This window comes from Schistocerca gregaria, chromosome 9 (assembly GCF_023897955.1).
Source record: "Schistocerca gregaria isolate iqSchGreg1 chromosome 9, iqSchGreg1.2, whole genome shotgun sequence".
Lineage (NCBI taxonomy): Eukaryota > Metazoa > Arthropoda > Insecta > Orthoptera > Acrididae > Schistocerca > Schistocerca gregaria.
Genome location: NC_064928.1, coordinates 172,711,294 through 172,727,499, shown reverse-complemented (window position 1 = coordinate 172,727,499; position 16,206 = coordinate 172,711,294). Strand labels below are relative to the sequence as shown.

Sequence of the window (16,206 nt, the reverse complement as noted above, 5' to 3'; positions counted from 1 at the left end):
ATAAGGTGCATTAGAGAACAATAAGTAGTTCAGTTGTTGAAATCAGTATTTGATTTCAGCTGCAAATCAGACGAACTGTGGATGTCGATCCCACTTGGCACATCATGTAATGCAAGGATCTCTGCTCTCTGTCTCAGCCACGTGACTCAGACGGCAGAGCTTTAACACGGCAGAGGTAGGGCAGTGCGTGGTCTACTTGTAACTCTATATCTACGGTCTAAGGTAGTAAGACCACCGCGTGGTGTGGCCGCACGGTTAGAGGCACCATGTCACGGGTTGCGCGGCCCCTCCCGCCGGAGGTTCGAGTCCTGCTCCGGGCTTCGGTGTGTGTGGTGTTCTTAGCATAAGTCAGATCAAGTAGTGTGTAAGTCTAGAGACCGATGACCTCAGCAGTATGGTCCCTTAGGAATTCAGCTGAACTGGACACACATTTGACTACGTGTAAAGCGGGTAGCGGCGATTCGTTCGGCAACCTGCTCGCCGTCTTCACTCACCTCCGTGGCCGATCGTGACGAAAGACTCGTATCGCTCAGCTGGCAGCGAATCGCTGGATTCGCGGCCGCCCGTGTGAGAAGGACTCTTCGTTGCAGCCGATATCTTAGCAGTGTACGTCCCTCGGCCTATCTATGAACTTTCCCATCAGCTCGACTTGTGTTCGCCAATCGACATACCTCGCGAATAGTCAACGTGAGCTATATGTGCTGGTGAATTTATTAGGTTACAAATGTAGCGCATCTTTTACAACATTCATCATCACGTTAGCTATGCAGTTTTCTGCGGATGTGAATCAGACGACCAGTTTTGCAATACTTTTGTGCATATTCCCTGTCCCGTCCACAAAATCGAATAAACTCTTGAGGGAGAGCTCTCTTACAGGTACATAACATCGAATATTTCGGAACATACTTGTATTAAATTAACCCTCGTACTACTATCTTTTTTTTACTTGTTTAGTCACTGGGTAGCACTGGATACATGCAGACCCCAAGTAATCTATATCGGATAAATTGGAATTATTTTAACGACGTAACATAAAAGCATGCATTACTATTGTTCAGTATAATAGTAATGATCCTATTTTCATTAATATTACGTTCAAGAAACAAAAGAAATTTAGGTTGGTGTAATATCGACCTCAGTGGTACTCGCTAGAAAAAAAAACACGAATTAATTTTAATTTGTTGTAAATATAAAAATGAACGAATCATCTTTGTATGCAACTGGCTCAGATCGAGAAAGTGAAATTGTAACCTCCCCACAAAATAAAATAATATGAATAATATTCACATTTAGTGTAACCTCGCAACAGAAAATTTCCTAAACCTCTCAACAGTAAAATATATAATTATGGCGTTCACATTCAGTATAACCTACCAACAGAAAAATTGCGCAACCTATCAATAATAAAATGTGACTAATCTCTCAATAATAAAAAATGTGACTCACTTATAACCTTTCAATAATTGACTGTCAATTTAACCTGGTCAATTTTGGACGTCAGCAGTGCTGCGTCATAGCCTCAGTCTAGTCGCCGGATAACGCATATATATCTGCTCCTGTTGTTGTTGTTGTTGTCTTCAGTTCTGAGACTGGTTTGATGCAGCTCTCCGTGCTACTCTATCCTGTGCAAGGTTCTTCATCTCCCAGTACTTACTGCAACCTACATCCTTCTGAATCTGCTTAGTGTATTCATCTCTTGGTCTCCCTCTACGATTTTTACCCTCCACGCTGCCGTCCAATACTAAATTTGTGATCCCTTCATGCCTCAGAACATGTGCTACCAACCGGTCCCTTCTTCTTGTCAAGTTGTGCCACAAACTCCTCTTCTCCCCAATTCTATTCAAAACTTCCTCATTAGTTATGTGATCTACCCATCTAATCTTCAGCATTTTTCTGTAGCACCACATTTCAAAAGCTTCTATCTGCTCCTATAGGAAACTAAACTTTTCTGGCACAGCCCAGTGCAATGCTGGCCGATAGATTTGTCATGTATATAAAGAAACAACTGATTTTTTTTTACAATAATCGGGATGACCATGGACTGGAGAAATTAGTGAATTCTTTAAATTGAGGTGAATGATTGTCAAAAGTTACTTTTTATGAGAAAGATTATTATTAACAGATTTTTTAAAACATTTACATGGGACTTGATATAACAATACTACATATGCGCGACGCTGCTTTTACCTTATACTACAACGCTCAGGCATCGCCATCGCTCCCACGACCGGCCCAGCCAACTCCACACACGCCACCGCTAGCAACAACTTAACTGCTACTGCTACGCAGTTCCTACTGCAGTCAACACCGCTCTTTGGTCTCAGATTCTCTTATAGCTTACATATCGCAGGCAGCGCGTGAGCAATACATCGAAATTACATCTGCTCGAGTGCGCTAACAACAAATTCCTTAATCATGCACCTCTTACAAAATATTCTGAAAATCATCAGGAGGATCCGTAAGAAAGACCCAGAATCCCTTAGAAACTTGAAGGGGAATAAGTTTGGGTGTACCAAGTGGCGAACCTATTCCTTCTTACTTCGTGGCTCCACGTCTTTGCACACTACACCACTGTTAACTTAAGCAATTTGTGTCTTGCAACCTATAGTCTCCTTGTCATTGACTGAAATTTAATTATAAAAAATCTTATCAAGGTCGACACTCTTTTAGAAATATTCACTATTCCATTATCTTGAAACGGCATAATTTTATAAGTTATAATATGAAAAACATCAAACATAAAAGCCAGTATCGGTGCTCCCAATTTCTTCAGAGCAATATTAGAGTAGACGTAAATATGGAGTGTTTGACATTCGTGTTCGGTTACGTCACCTCACGTCATTTCATAAAGGTGCTCGTGTGCAAATGATCTTTGTCAAGAATTCTACCCCCGACACTTTGTCCCTGAAAGCAGTGCTGCTAACGCCTTCGAAAAAAAAAAAAAGTTTTTCAGCTTCACAGGCTCCATACACTTACATTCTGGACATGCCTCCTATGTTCTACATGCAGCACGCGCTTTTGCTAAAATAGGCATGGGTGTCAGATGAAACACAATTACAGCGTTATGAAATTATTTGATAATGACCGTCATAACAGAATAGAAGAAGGTAGTATGCGCTGAGTGTACGAATAATGAATCACAAATAAAGTCATTGATGCCGTACGCACATTTTGGTAGTAGCGGTGTGTAGAGCACTGAAATGGAATCATGACATAGTTCTAAGTGATGGGCACCAAATGGCAGGTTAAGGTTCTCTGGTAATACTGGCATCTATTCATCCTAAGAACAATACTGATGTTAACAGTACAGTGCGTATGCTTTCGCGTTTGCTAATACCCCATTGGCTTTTACTTTCCGCGTAGCATGAGCTGCGTGTAGTCAGGTTCAATAATAACCTTACGTGCCATGCAGCAGAGTAGCTCACGCACGCTATCCAACGAAGATAACGCAAGGTACAGCGCTGTACCGGCGTATTGAAGCAGGGAATCCGGTCGATAAAGCCGGCAACAGTGTGAAAAACTGCGGGTAATCGTGTGCAAGCTTATTTGTCTCTGAATGTTAATAAAGTTTCCTTTAATCTGTTTGCAGTTGCTTTATTTTAACACTTCTCATAGAGAGCTACTTGAAATTACTAGAACACTCAAATCATTCACGTCAAAAGCATTAAAACATTCGGAAACAGATTGTACGAAACACTACACCTGCAGATAATGAAATCGACAAACAGCAGACAAATATTAAACTTTGCATTCCATTTAAATTTTAAAAGGGATAAATTAATATACATGAATACTATAGTAGTACGCTTCTTCAGGGACCAAGCGGAAATCGTATTTTAGCCTAGAAAAAGAACAACAAAAATACTTGTGTAGACACAATATGGTTTATCCATGATAGCGATGTGTGATTTTAAGAGCGTACATAAGTGAATGCTCCTCTACAGCAATATCATCTCTTACAGACTGAAGTATGGTGAGCAGTGCATTGTCACATACAAAAGTCGATTTTCCTCCGCATACTCCACTTATTCTCAACTGTGCAATATAAAATGTCATTTCTATAAACATTTTTTTAAAAAAAAAAAAGTGGAGTGGAATCGAGCCCACGGCCATGCGTGTACAAGTCAGCTACTGTATTCACTACTGAAGCACAACTGTGTAGAATTTGTAATGTTTTCATAATGATACTACACTACGTTTCTCAAATTTACTAAAAAGAAGACCAAAACGTAAGCTTTTCGGAATTTCATGTTTAAGGGATATATTAATAGAATATTTACAAACCAAGCCGATATGTGCCCATCAGAACTAACCACAACTCCTACACTGAACTGCTCAGAGAAAGCGACTATACACTGAGAACACTGAAATTTCAAGTACGAAATAAATTGTGTAAGTAGTTAGCCTACTAATCAGCAAACCATTGCTGTCTTTTAATGCTTAAGAACCCCTTAAATGTTCATTACCTGTAGTATAACATAAAATATCTAATGCATGCAGGGTGACATTTATTGAACTATATGAAATAAGATAATCATAACTTCTGCTTCAAGAATCATAAAAGAAGGTTGTACACATGGAAGAACCCTGGAGATACTAAAAGGTATCAGATAGATCATATAATGGTAAGACAGAGATTTAGGAACCAGGTTTTAAATTGTAAGAGATTTCCAGGGGCAGATGTGGACTCCGACCACAATCTATTGGTTATGAGCTGTAGATTAAAACTGAAGAAACTGCAAAAAGGTGGGAATTTAAGGAGATGGGACCTGGTTAAACTGAAAGAACCAGAGGTTGTACAGAGTTTCAGGGAGAGCATAAGGGAACAATTGACAGGAATGGGGGAAAGAAATAGAGTAGAAGAAGAATGGGTAGCTTTGAGGGATGAAGTAGTGAAGGAAGCAGAGGAACAAGTAGGTAAAAAGACGAGGGCTAGTAGAAATCCTTGGATAACAGAAGAAATATTGACTTTAATTGATGAAAGGAGAAAATATAGAAATGCAATAAATGAAGCAGGCAAAAAGGAATACAAACGTCTCAAAAATGAGGTCTATAGGAAGTGCAAAATGGCTAAGCAGGGATGGCTAGAGCACAAATGTAAGGATGTAGAGGCTTATCTCACTACGGGTAAGATAGATACTGCCTACAGGAAAATTAAAGAGACCCTTCGAGATAACAGAACCACTTGTATGAACATCAAGAGCTCAGATGGAAACCCAGTACTAAGCAAAGAAAGGTGGAAGGAGTATACAGAGGGTCTATACAAGGGCGATTTACTTGAGGACAATATTATGGAAATGGAAGAGGATGTAGATAAAGATGAAATGGGAGATACGATTCTGCGTGAAGAGTTTGACAGAGCACTGAAAGACCTGAGTCGAAACAAGGCCCCCGGAATAGACAACATTCCATTGGAACTACTGACGTCCTTGGGAGAGCCAGTCCTGACAAAACTCTACCATCTCGTGAGCAAGATGTATGAAACAGGCGAAATTCCCTCAGACTTCAAGAAGAATATAATAATTCCAGTCCCAAAGAAAGCAGGTGTTGACAGATGTGAAAATTACCGAACTATCAGTTTAATAAGCCACAGCTGCAAAATACTAACGCAAATTCTTTACAGGCGAATGGAAAAACTAGTAGAAGCTGACCTTTCGGAAGATCAGTTTGAATTCCGTAGAAATACTAGAACACGTGAGGCAATACTGACCTTACGATTTATCTTAGAAGAAAGATTAAGGAAGGGCCATCCTACGTTTCTAGCATTTGTAGATTTAGAGAAAGCTTTTGACAATGTTGATTGGAATACTCTCTTTCAAATTTTAAAGGTGCCAGGTGTAAAATACAGAGAGCGAAATGCTATTTACAATTTGTACAGAAAGCAGATGGCAGTTATAAAAGTCGAGGGACATGAAAGGGAAGCAGTGGTTGGAAAGGGAGTGAGACAGGGTTGTAGCCTCTCACCGATGTTTTTTAATCTGTATATTGAGCTAGCAGTAAAGGAAACAAAAGAAAAATTCAGAGTAGGTATTAAAATTCATGGAGAAGAAATAAGAACTTTGAGGTTCGCCGATGACATTGTAATTCTGTCAGAGACAGCAATGGACTTGGAAGAGCAGCTGAATGGAATGGACAGTGTCTTGAGAGGAGTATATGAGATGAACATCAACAAAATCAAAATGAGGATAATGGAATGTAGTCGAATTAAGTCGGGTGATACTGAGGGAATTAGATTACGAAATTAGACACTTAAAGTAGTAAAGGAGTTTTGCTATTTGGGGAGCAAAATAACTGATGATGGTCGAAGTAGAGAGGATATCAAATGTAGACTGGCAATGGCAAGGAAAGCGTTTCTGAAGAAGAGAAATTTGTTAACATTGAGTATAGACTTAGGTGTCAGGAACTGTTTTCTGAAAGTATTTGTATGGAGTGTAGCCATGTATGGAAGTGAAACATGGACGATAAATAGTTTGGACAAGAAGAGAATAGAAGCTTTCGAAATGTGGTGCTACAGAAGAATGCTGAAGATTAGATGGGTATATCGCATATCTAATGAGGAAGTATTGAATAGGATTGGGGAGAAGAGACGTTTGTGGCACAACTTGACTAGAAGAAGGGACCGGTTGGTAGGACATGTTTCTGAGGCATCAAGGGATCACCAATTTAGTATTGGAGGGCAGCGTGGAGGGTAAAAATCGTAGAGGGAGACCAAGAGATGAATACACCACGCAGATTCAGAAGGATGTTGGTTGCAGTAGGTACTGGGAGATGAAGAAGCATAGACAGGATAGAGTAGCATGGAAAGCTGCATCAAACCAGTCTCAGGACTGAAGACCACAACATCAACAACTTCTGCGTTAGGGCGTTCAAACTGCACGGATGGCCTCGGGACGTGTTGGTAATTAGTACTCACTGTATGGTTTTCTTTAGCGACGGAGCCCACTTTCATTTGGTAAGCAAAATTGGCGCATTTGGGGGACTGAGAGTCCACATTTCGCGTTCGAGAAATCTCTTCGCCCTCAAGGGGACTGTGTGGCGTGCACTGTCCGATCAAGGAACAATCGGTGCTTTATTCCTAGATGGCACGGTGACTACTGAATAGTACGTAAAGGTTTTGAAAGATGATTGCATCCCCATTATCCAAAGTGACCTTGATTCCGACAAGATGTGGTTCGTGCAAGACGGACCTCGACCCCATAGAAGCAGGAGGGCGTATGATGTCCTGGAGGAGCAGTTTGGGAACTGCATTCTGGCTCTGGGACACCCAGAGACCACTGCCGTGGGCCTCGATAGGCCACCATATGCTCCGGATCTAAACACATGCGACTCCTGTTTGTAGGGGCTATATTAAAGACAAGGTGCACAGCGATAACCCCAAAAGCACTGCTGAGCTGAAAACAGCCGTTCAGGAGGTCATCGACAGCATCGATGCTCCGGCACTTCAGCGAGTCATGCAGAATTTCGCTATTCGTCTGCGCCACATCATCGCCAATGATGGCAAGCGTATCGAACATGTCATAAACTATATCCGAATACCTGTAGTGGTGTTTACACGTTGAAAAAAATATGTGCACGCCGCAGTTTGCAACTAATTAACGTTTTCTTTCATATAGTTCAACAATGGTCACCATGTAATTAGCATCTATTTCCAATGGCGTAACAACACCCGTGAACCTGTGCTACGACGGATGCCTAATCGCCGAGCATGGGTTTGGTTACATCAGGATCATTCTTACAATAAAGGGATTATAGCTACGCACTTGGACACAGTCTCGTTTTGAATATAAATATGTAAATCTGTGGCCTATCATTTTTGAAATATTTGTTTATTGCCATAAACTAGTTTTCAAGCCTTTTCACGCTCATCTTCAGATGGGTCACATGGAAGTTACGTCTTTGTTTTCGTACTTGATGATGGACACTGGCTCGGTAACAAGAATGAAGGAGACTAATGTTCAAATAAATTTTATTCGCCCCTTACATGAAGCTCATACAAAGCCCGTATATATTGTGATGCTACAATTGCCAGCGGTGCAAGCCTTTATCGGCGTCTCTGGGGTGCGGTTGTTACAGCCTAACAAGATTCTGAGGCTGTCAGAGATACTTCTATGTAAAGTAATAAATGCAGTTGTGGTCATCAGTCCGAAAGCGTTTGATGCAGCTTTCTATCCTGTCGAAGCCTCTTCTTTTCCAAGTAACTACGTCAATCTACATCCTTCTGAATCAATCTGATTACTGCATTCATCTTTTGGTTCCATCTACGATTTTTACCTCCCACACTTCCCTCCAATTCTAAATCGGCGATCGCTTGGTGCCTCAAAATCCTGATCCCTTCTTCTAGGATCCCTTCTTCTAGTCAGGTTGTGCCACAAATTTCTTTTTTCCCCATTTCTTTTCAGTACTTCGTCATTACTTAAGTGATCTACTCATCTAACTTTCAACATTCTTCTATAGCACCAGATTTCAAAAGTTTATATTCTCTTCTTGTCTGAACTGTTTATCGTTCATGTCTCGTTTTTATAGATAGCTAGGCTACAGACAGATACCTTTAGAAAAAAAACTTCCCTGACACTTAAATATATATTGGATGTTAACAAATTTCTCTTCTTCAGGAAAGCTTTTCTTTGCGTTGACAGCCTACACTTTATATTCTGTCTACTTCGGACGTCATCGTTTACTTTGGTGGCAAAACAGCAAAACTCGTCTACAACTTTAAGCTTCTCATTTCCTAATCTAATTTCCCAGCACCATCTGATTTAATTCGTCTACCTTCAATTACCCTTGTTTTGTTTTTGTTGATATTCGTTTCATATCCTCTTTCCAATACGCTGTCCATTCCGTTCAACTGCTCTTCCAAGTCCTTTGCTGTCTTTGACAGAAATACAGTGTCATCTGCAAACCTCAAACTTTTTATTTCTTCTCGCTGAACTTTAATTCCTACTCTAAATTTTTCTTTGGTTTCCTTTAGTGCTTGCTGAAGGTACAGATTGAACACTCCCTTCTTAACCACTGTTTTTCTTTTATGCTCCTCTGCTCTTATAACTGCATTCCGGTTTCTGCGAAAGTTGTAACTAACCTTTCGTTCCCTGGATTTTCTCATGCTACCTTCAGAATTTCAAAGAGGGTACTCCTCTCAACATTGACAAAAGCTTTCTCTATACCTACAAATGTTATAAACGTTGTTGTGCCTTTCCTTAACGTATCTTCTAAGATAAGTTGTAAGATCAGTATTAGCTCATGTCTCCGGAATCAAAACTGATCTTCGCTGAGGTTAGCTTCCACCAGTTTTTCCATTTGTCTATAAACAATTCGTTTTAGTATTTTCCAACCATTTCTTGTTATAGACTAAGGTGGTACAATTCGGATCATTTCGGACAAATGCTATTGTAAGTGGAAACATATTGAGAAAAGAAATAATTTAAATTATTACACTTGTTCTTTGATGTTCAATGAATATGTAACACAAATATTACACCATTCTAAATGTTGCTTCAAACACAATAAAGATTACAGAATTGTACTAAACTGTTCGAAAACGTATCACACTAGATACAACTGTGATTACTTCTTGGTACAGTTCTGATTTTTGACATCTTCCACATCAAAAGCACTTTTCTCCTCGGTCACAGAAGCAAACTTCGTCTGAAACAGGTCTATTGGTAGTTTGATTTTTGAATTTCTGGAATTTGTACATGGATGTCTCAAACGCTCAGCGACAATTTTGAATCGCTTATTATTCGCTCACAGTTTTTGGCCAGAGTAGCTCTGTTGCTGGAAGAAGTGTTTGTTTTGTCATCGCTGCTTGGCAGTGAGGAGTGAAGGGAGCTCTATTGTTAGTGTAGTAGCCGGCCGGTGTGACCGAGCGGTTCTGGGCGCTTCAGTCTGGAACCGCGTGACCGCCACGGTCTCAGGTTCGAATCCTGCCTCGGCCATGGATGTGTGTGATGTCCTTAGGTTAGTTAGGTATAAGTAGTTCTAAGTTCTAGGGGACTGATGACCTCCTATGTTAAGTCCCATAGTGCTCAGAGCCGATTGAACCATTTTTTGTTAGTGTAGTAGTGAGCCAGACACCGAGGAGAGGACGTGAAGTTAAATGCATCTGTGTTTAAGTTAGATGATTGTGAAACTTCCTGGCAGATTAAAACTGTGTGCCCAACCGAGACTCGAACTCGGGACCTTTGCCTTTCGCAGGCAAGTGCTCTACCACCTGAGCTACTGAAGCACGACTCACGCCCGGCACTCACATATTTCTGCCAGTACCTCGACTCCTACCTTCCAAACTTTGATGGTAGAGCACTTGCCCGCGAAAGGCAAAGGTCCCGAGTTCGAGTCTCGGTCGGGCACACAGTTTTAATCTGCTAGGAAGTTTCAAATCAGCACACATTCCACTGCAGAGTGAAACTCTCATTCTATATGATTTGTGTTTGAATATTGTGAAACACTTGATATGGATATGATTAGTGATTTAGATTGAAAATAATATGAAGAGGAATGAAGTAATATTTTTATTTCTGGGCACTGTTGAATGAGACATCTACGTTAGGTAAGTTTCGGTTTTTCAGTAAAGATTGAGAAATTTTCACTGTCAGGTTTTTTTCAAGTTTGTTAATGAGTTACCTAGCATTTGCGTGAGTAAGAGTTCGGTATTAATGTTAATCTTTCTCAATGTTAATCAGTGTTGTAACATGAATTGCATACAAGTAATAATATATCAGATAGTTTAAAAAAATTATTGAAGGGATATTCCACCTAAGAGTATTGTCCATATCCTCCATCCAAGTAATTTTTGTGATGTGTATAAAATAATTTACTTGTTGTCTGGAGCATTGCACTAATCTCTTAGCAGCGGTAGAAATTTGGTGCACAGAGACCAGCAAGCACCGCGTTTCCAGGCAGTTACATTATGAGGTAAGATATTTTTATTTCAGGATCCGTTTGCTACGAAACGTCGCAACAACAGTATTAGGCAGATCATTAACGCGCAGGGACTACTTTGTTTAATTAAAGAGATTAACTTTTAAGTCCAAGAATTAATGAGTTTGCACATTTTCTTAGAAAGACTATAAAACAGAGAGGATTTCATGTTGTATTCTCCCACGCAGATACGTATATTTGGTTTCTCTCCTATTTGGAAATGCACAAAGCCACCCAAAGCTAAAAAACAGCAAAATTACAACCAACCAACGAAGCGAGTCAAAATCATATCAAACAAAAAGAATTTATAAAGGAAACTTTCGCGTGGTACCAAACATTAAATTTTTGGCAGCGTATCCAGTCACTATTTGCCAGTGATTATGCACCATAATCATTAAAGAAACAAACTCCACAGTTATTCTCATTGTTTGTTGGCGATTTGAAGCTTATAACACTTCTTTCGTCATTGTTCATAAACCTACATTTCTGTTTATTGTTCTTGTTGCATTTGATTATTTCTTTCTCTGTTTGCTGCTGAAAAAAATTTCTCTTGATGTGGAGATTTTCCAGATTTTCATCTGAAGTGAGTCGACCTGATGTCTGCGTTTTCCTTCTCCAAGACGAATACTTTTTTTCACTGTAGTTGGCATAATGTCCTTGACAGCATCGTGCTGAGAAATGATACTGGATGCTGGTGTTACGTATTTGCCGTGCTCTTCAGTTTCACCTTCTAAAGATATGCTCTCTTTACCCAGAATGCTGATAGTGGCTTGATTAGCGGGGGTTGAAGGAGCAGGAGCCTCGAATAACGTTGAAGGTGTAAATTTCTCCTCGGGAACTGTGTCTTTTGCAGAAGGGCATTATTCCGTGCACTGGAACCCCTTGGTTGCACATGCAACAGATGCAGTTTTGCTCCAGGCGCCATAGTAAATAGTACAAAATCTTTTTCTTTTGTAGTGGTTTCATTGGGGTTACGATGAATCCACTCGGTAACATTTCTGTGACACTGAGCTTTTAGCCTAATGGCTATAGTAGGCCTACCTGAATACTGTGTGGAGGCAATCCCAAAGGTCCTATCCCATTTTCCTGACAGTGCTCTATAGCATCGAAGCTGGCATGGCTGCCATGTTTGCCAAAATAGGAACTGTAATACTACCCACTGTTATTTCTTGAAGAGTCGAAGTCATTCTTCATTAATGTACCCCCAATTCATTCATCTCCGTAATGGAATCAGGAAATGAGCCATCTTGAAAGTCAGGGCGTTTCCTCACTCCTTTGAAAATTACCATTGGTGGTAATTTGTACTAGATGTATTCATGCATGCAGCAAGAGTCACATTTTGTCCTCTTCCCACGTTTCTTAGTGAAACAACTTCTCACTTACCTTTACGACTAACTTAACAGGAAAGTCAGACTCATCCAATTTATAAACTCTGGTTTACCAAACAAATCATATTCCTTTATGACTTCTTCCAAATTAAGGAAATATGTACAGATGTAGGATAAAATTTTAAAACAATTCGAATTTTTTACTGGGTAATTTATTAGATTGATTCTTTAAGAATAACATTGCGAAGTTTGATAATCGAATTCTGGCTAGAAATATGTTTTAAAAACGTTTGTTTTGGTATCAGCATCTGCCTCACAGACTAACAGATAAGGAAATTCACACTTTACAAATATATTATGGAAAATATTTTTTACAGTGTGGAAACAATGCAGCAAGCAGTGTGTGCAATACTCTTTCTCAAACTTTCCACAGACGATAATCCTCAATGTTTCCTTTGTGACATATCGTGGTGCAAATATCTTCAGGCAGAAGCCAGTGGGAAGCCATACACCCAAAAACATGGTTTGCCACTTGCTGTTTTAGATGTTATAAAACCAACTTTCATGTACCAAGCCAAGCTGGAACTGCTGAAAACATGTGTACACCGGAAAACACAGAATAAAAATGAGAGCTACACTCACCTTATATGGATCAACAGTATTTGTGTTGTCTTTGTTGGGAAGATAGCTGCACATGATGCCTGTCTAGCATTCAGTAGTAAAGATTTGTATATATGATCAAGTGCCTGCAGAGACTAGGTGCATTCACACTGAAGATTGTCAAAAGCATCGATGGACAAAGCTCAGGTAGCAGAAGAAGAAAAAAAATTGGATATGGAAAGCATTAGTCACTAGAGGTATATCAATGTTGTCAAATATTGAAATAAATATTTGAAATGCGAATTTCCATAAAATGACTTTTTTGAGTTAAGATGTACATTTTCTCAAGAACTATGAAAGTTAACATCTTGAAATTTGGCACGGTTTTTAAGAATTATTTATTGAATAATCCTGTGAAGCGCTTTCCCATTATCTTTTCTCTGCGAAAAGTTCTCCTTTAAAATTTGAAGAAGATAGAGCAGTCCTCGGTAACACAAAACTGAAAAATTAATTTCAAAGCAACTGTGACCTTAAACAAAAAATCTGTTCAACATGTTTTATTAGCCTCTAATGCACATGTAAACTGTGAAATTCCAGTTTTATTGCTTGAATAGTTTACGAGAAATGCTACGCTATAGAAAGAATGGTAATTAAAAATTCAAATCTTTATAAAACGTATGTCGGTGCTCATTATCAAGCAAAAATTGCATAGAATGTAAAGCATTAAATTGTACATAATAGTCTCAAGTTTTACTAATTTAGCTGTAAGATTTGTGGAAATATACGCGTTTAAGTACAAGAATGCATTTTGTCCTACAACTGTCCTTAAGCCTTCAGCTCTGGTTTTTCATATACCCTCGGATTTTCGCAGGTTAAGGTTCACGTGACTCTTGATAAAAGTTCTAAGCCTATGGGTTTCATAACCTTGCTTTCGAAATTCCATGGATGTTTCAAGTTATTTTTCTCAGCCAACCGAAATGCAGCTTTTCATAACTGGAGTGGCGACAGATCGAGTGTTCTCTGTTCTAGAAATAAATAGCCATTCTTTCAGAACTGAGTACCCTTGGATGACCAATTCTGCTTTTTTTATATTTCGGAAGTAATCCAACTTGTATTTTCTTTTTAATCTGTATTTTACCCTGTGGAGTGCTGAAAGAAATATCGTATAATTCCGATGGAACTCGAAGGCTATGTCCACCCATTGCCTTTTGTAATGCAGGTGGATGCCATTTGCAGTAGATTTTCTTTTCTGGTCGTTTATGTGGCATATAAGAGAAAAAAAGGGTTTGCTTTAAAAGCTCATGAGATAAAATATTTTTAAATATGCAGAACTAGTTTGTAGTAATTGTGTATAATATATCTGTACGAACTAAACTGCAGAACTGCATTGATCGAAATTGTACTAGGGTATCGAAATTATACCTTTTTTCTGATCGAAAATTTACTACTGGCGGGAGTGAAATCACGAGTAAGTAGCACTGAACTGTGCCAAGAGATGGCAGCACATTTCACACAGTCTTTCCCTGTCGATGCGTCAGAACAAGTTGGAATGGAAAATAAGTCTAACCTGACTAATGTAGAATTCACAACGACATGGAAACTAGTCAGTGTACAAGAAAGCATAAAGCTAATTAACTGCACTTACCTCTCAACATGAAAAAAATTATACCTCTGTAGCAGAAACTGGTCGATTCAGGGAAAACACAGGAGGAGCTGCAGAAACCTTCCACACCGCAACGTCACACAAAGGCAAGTGCTACCAACAGTACGAAACTGAAAAACGGTGTGAAATCTTATGTTGATCGACACTGTACTTATATCGAAATTCTACTACTGTACCCTACTGATAGTTGTATGATTTTCACACCTGTTAGCACCTCCTCTCTTTGGAACGGGAATTATTATATTCTTCTTGAAGTCTGAGCGTATTTCGCCTGTCTCATATAGAGTACTTAATATTAACTACAATTATTTATTTATAATTTTATTTGTGTTAGGAGGGCAGAAAGAGATGCCAAATAGATATGGATGATGCCACAGAAGAGGATTTTGTGGATCGTAGTTACTAATAACTGAGAAGTAGGCAATTTTTGCCAACATGGCGTTTACAGTCGGAAGGTAGCCCTCTGTTTCTGGTTTGGACTGTTTTTTGCGCATAAATTCACCAGAGGGTCGCCGGATAAACGATCCCAGCTGTTACAGGAAGGCAGTGGCAGTCCAACCTTACTTGACTTTTTAACCTGTCTATAACGGTGGAAATGAGCGCTGCTAGACTGGCTGTGGAAAGCAGAGCCTTCCTCGCAGTCGGCCGTTTTTTTCCGATACCCGAGGAGTTGAATAACCCCCACAGCAAGAGCTCTGCCTCATTTGGTCTCAACATATCCTGCAGTCTAGACGCGTTTCTGTGGCTGGTACACACAGTCACCAGAGCACATGGTCCTACCGTTCATATCCTCTTCAGTCTCCATGTATGATATATGATACCTCCAGGTATTATTATTTTTTTCTGGGGCGCGTACGCAGCGGAATCTTTTTCGGCCTGTGGTAACATACACGATAGACACCGCGCTTGAAGCAGCTCGCTTGTTCGTGGTTGTGCGGATTCTGGAACTGCACAGCATGTCTCGGCGAAATAAAGGTAAAGACATAAATTTTATCAGTTACATTGCGTTAACAACTTAGAAAAGCTCTACAAACAATACTCACTCAATAGTCAACTATTTATCAACGTAATACAGGATTTATAAAAGACAATGTTTTGGGTATCGTATACTATCCCTGGGACTCAATGCCGATTTTGTTCACGTCAGTGGAAGTGAGGTTATATTCGTTTTCCGCTTGATTCTTAGGCTTGACTGATGAAGAGGTCACTGAGTTGGTCAACAGAATTGATCCAGATGAGTCTGACGTAGAGTTTGATGAGTCTGATGATGAAGATGACGCTTTGATACAAAGAAATCAAAGTGACGAAAGTTCATCAGATGAAGAGACTGTACCTCTTGCTAAAATCCGAGAAAGAAGCGAGTTTTGGAGGCATACAGACGTGTAACAATAAGAGCGGTAATTAAAGAGATTACAGTCTCTTACTAGATAGTTTACTTAAAAACACTAATTTGCCTTTTTTTTAGTTTTCAGGTGCTTAGCACTTCCAAGAACCTCCGGTCCAACATTGCTGCCAGCACATCAGTAGCCACAGATGAACTCAAGAAACCATTTGAATACTTTTGCAAATACTTTCATAGTCCATTTTTTGAGGATATGTCTCAATTCACAAATTATAGGCATGTCAGTAAAACAGGAAAATCACTAAATTGTACTATAGAAGAAATGCACAAGTTTTGGGGAGTGAGGATTGTTGCAGCAC

At 39.6% G+C, this 16,206-nt stretch overlaps 1 protein-coding gene across 1 annotated transcript in view; it reads right to left on the bottom strand.

Annotated features, from left to right (window-relative positions):
- LOC126291917 (uncharacterized) overlaps nucleotides 1–14,500 on the bottom strand; it is a 164,426-nt gene extending 149,926 nt beyond the window's left edge. Inside the window, exon 1 of the mRNA XM_049985651.1 lies at nucleotides 14,488–14,500. The gene's annotated coding sequence lies outside the window, so the exon portion shown is untranslated. The remainder of the gene's footprint in view (nucleotides 1–14,487) is intronic.
- Nucleotides 14,501–16,206: the final 1,706 nt, after the last annotated feature.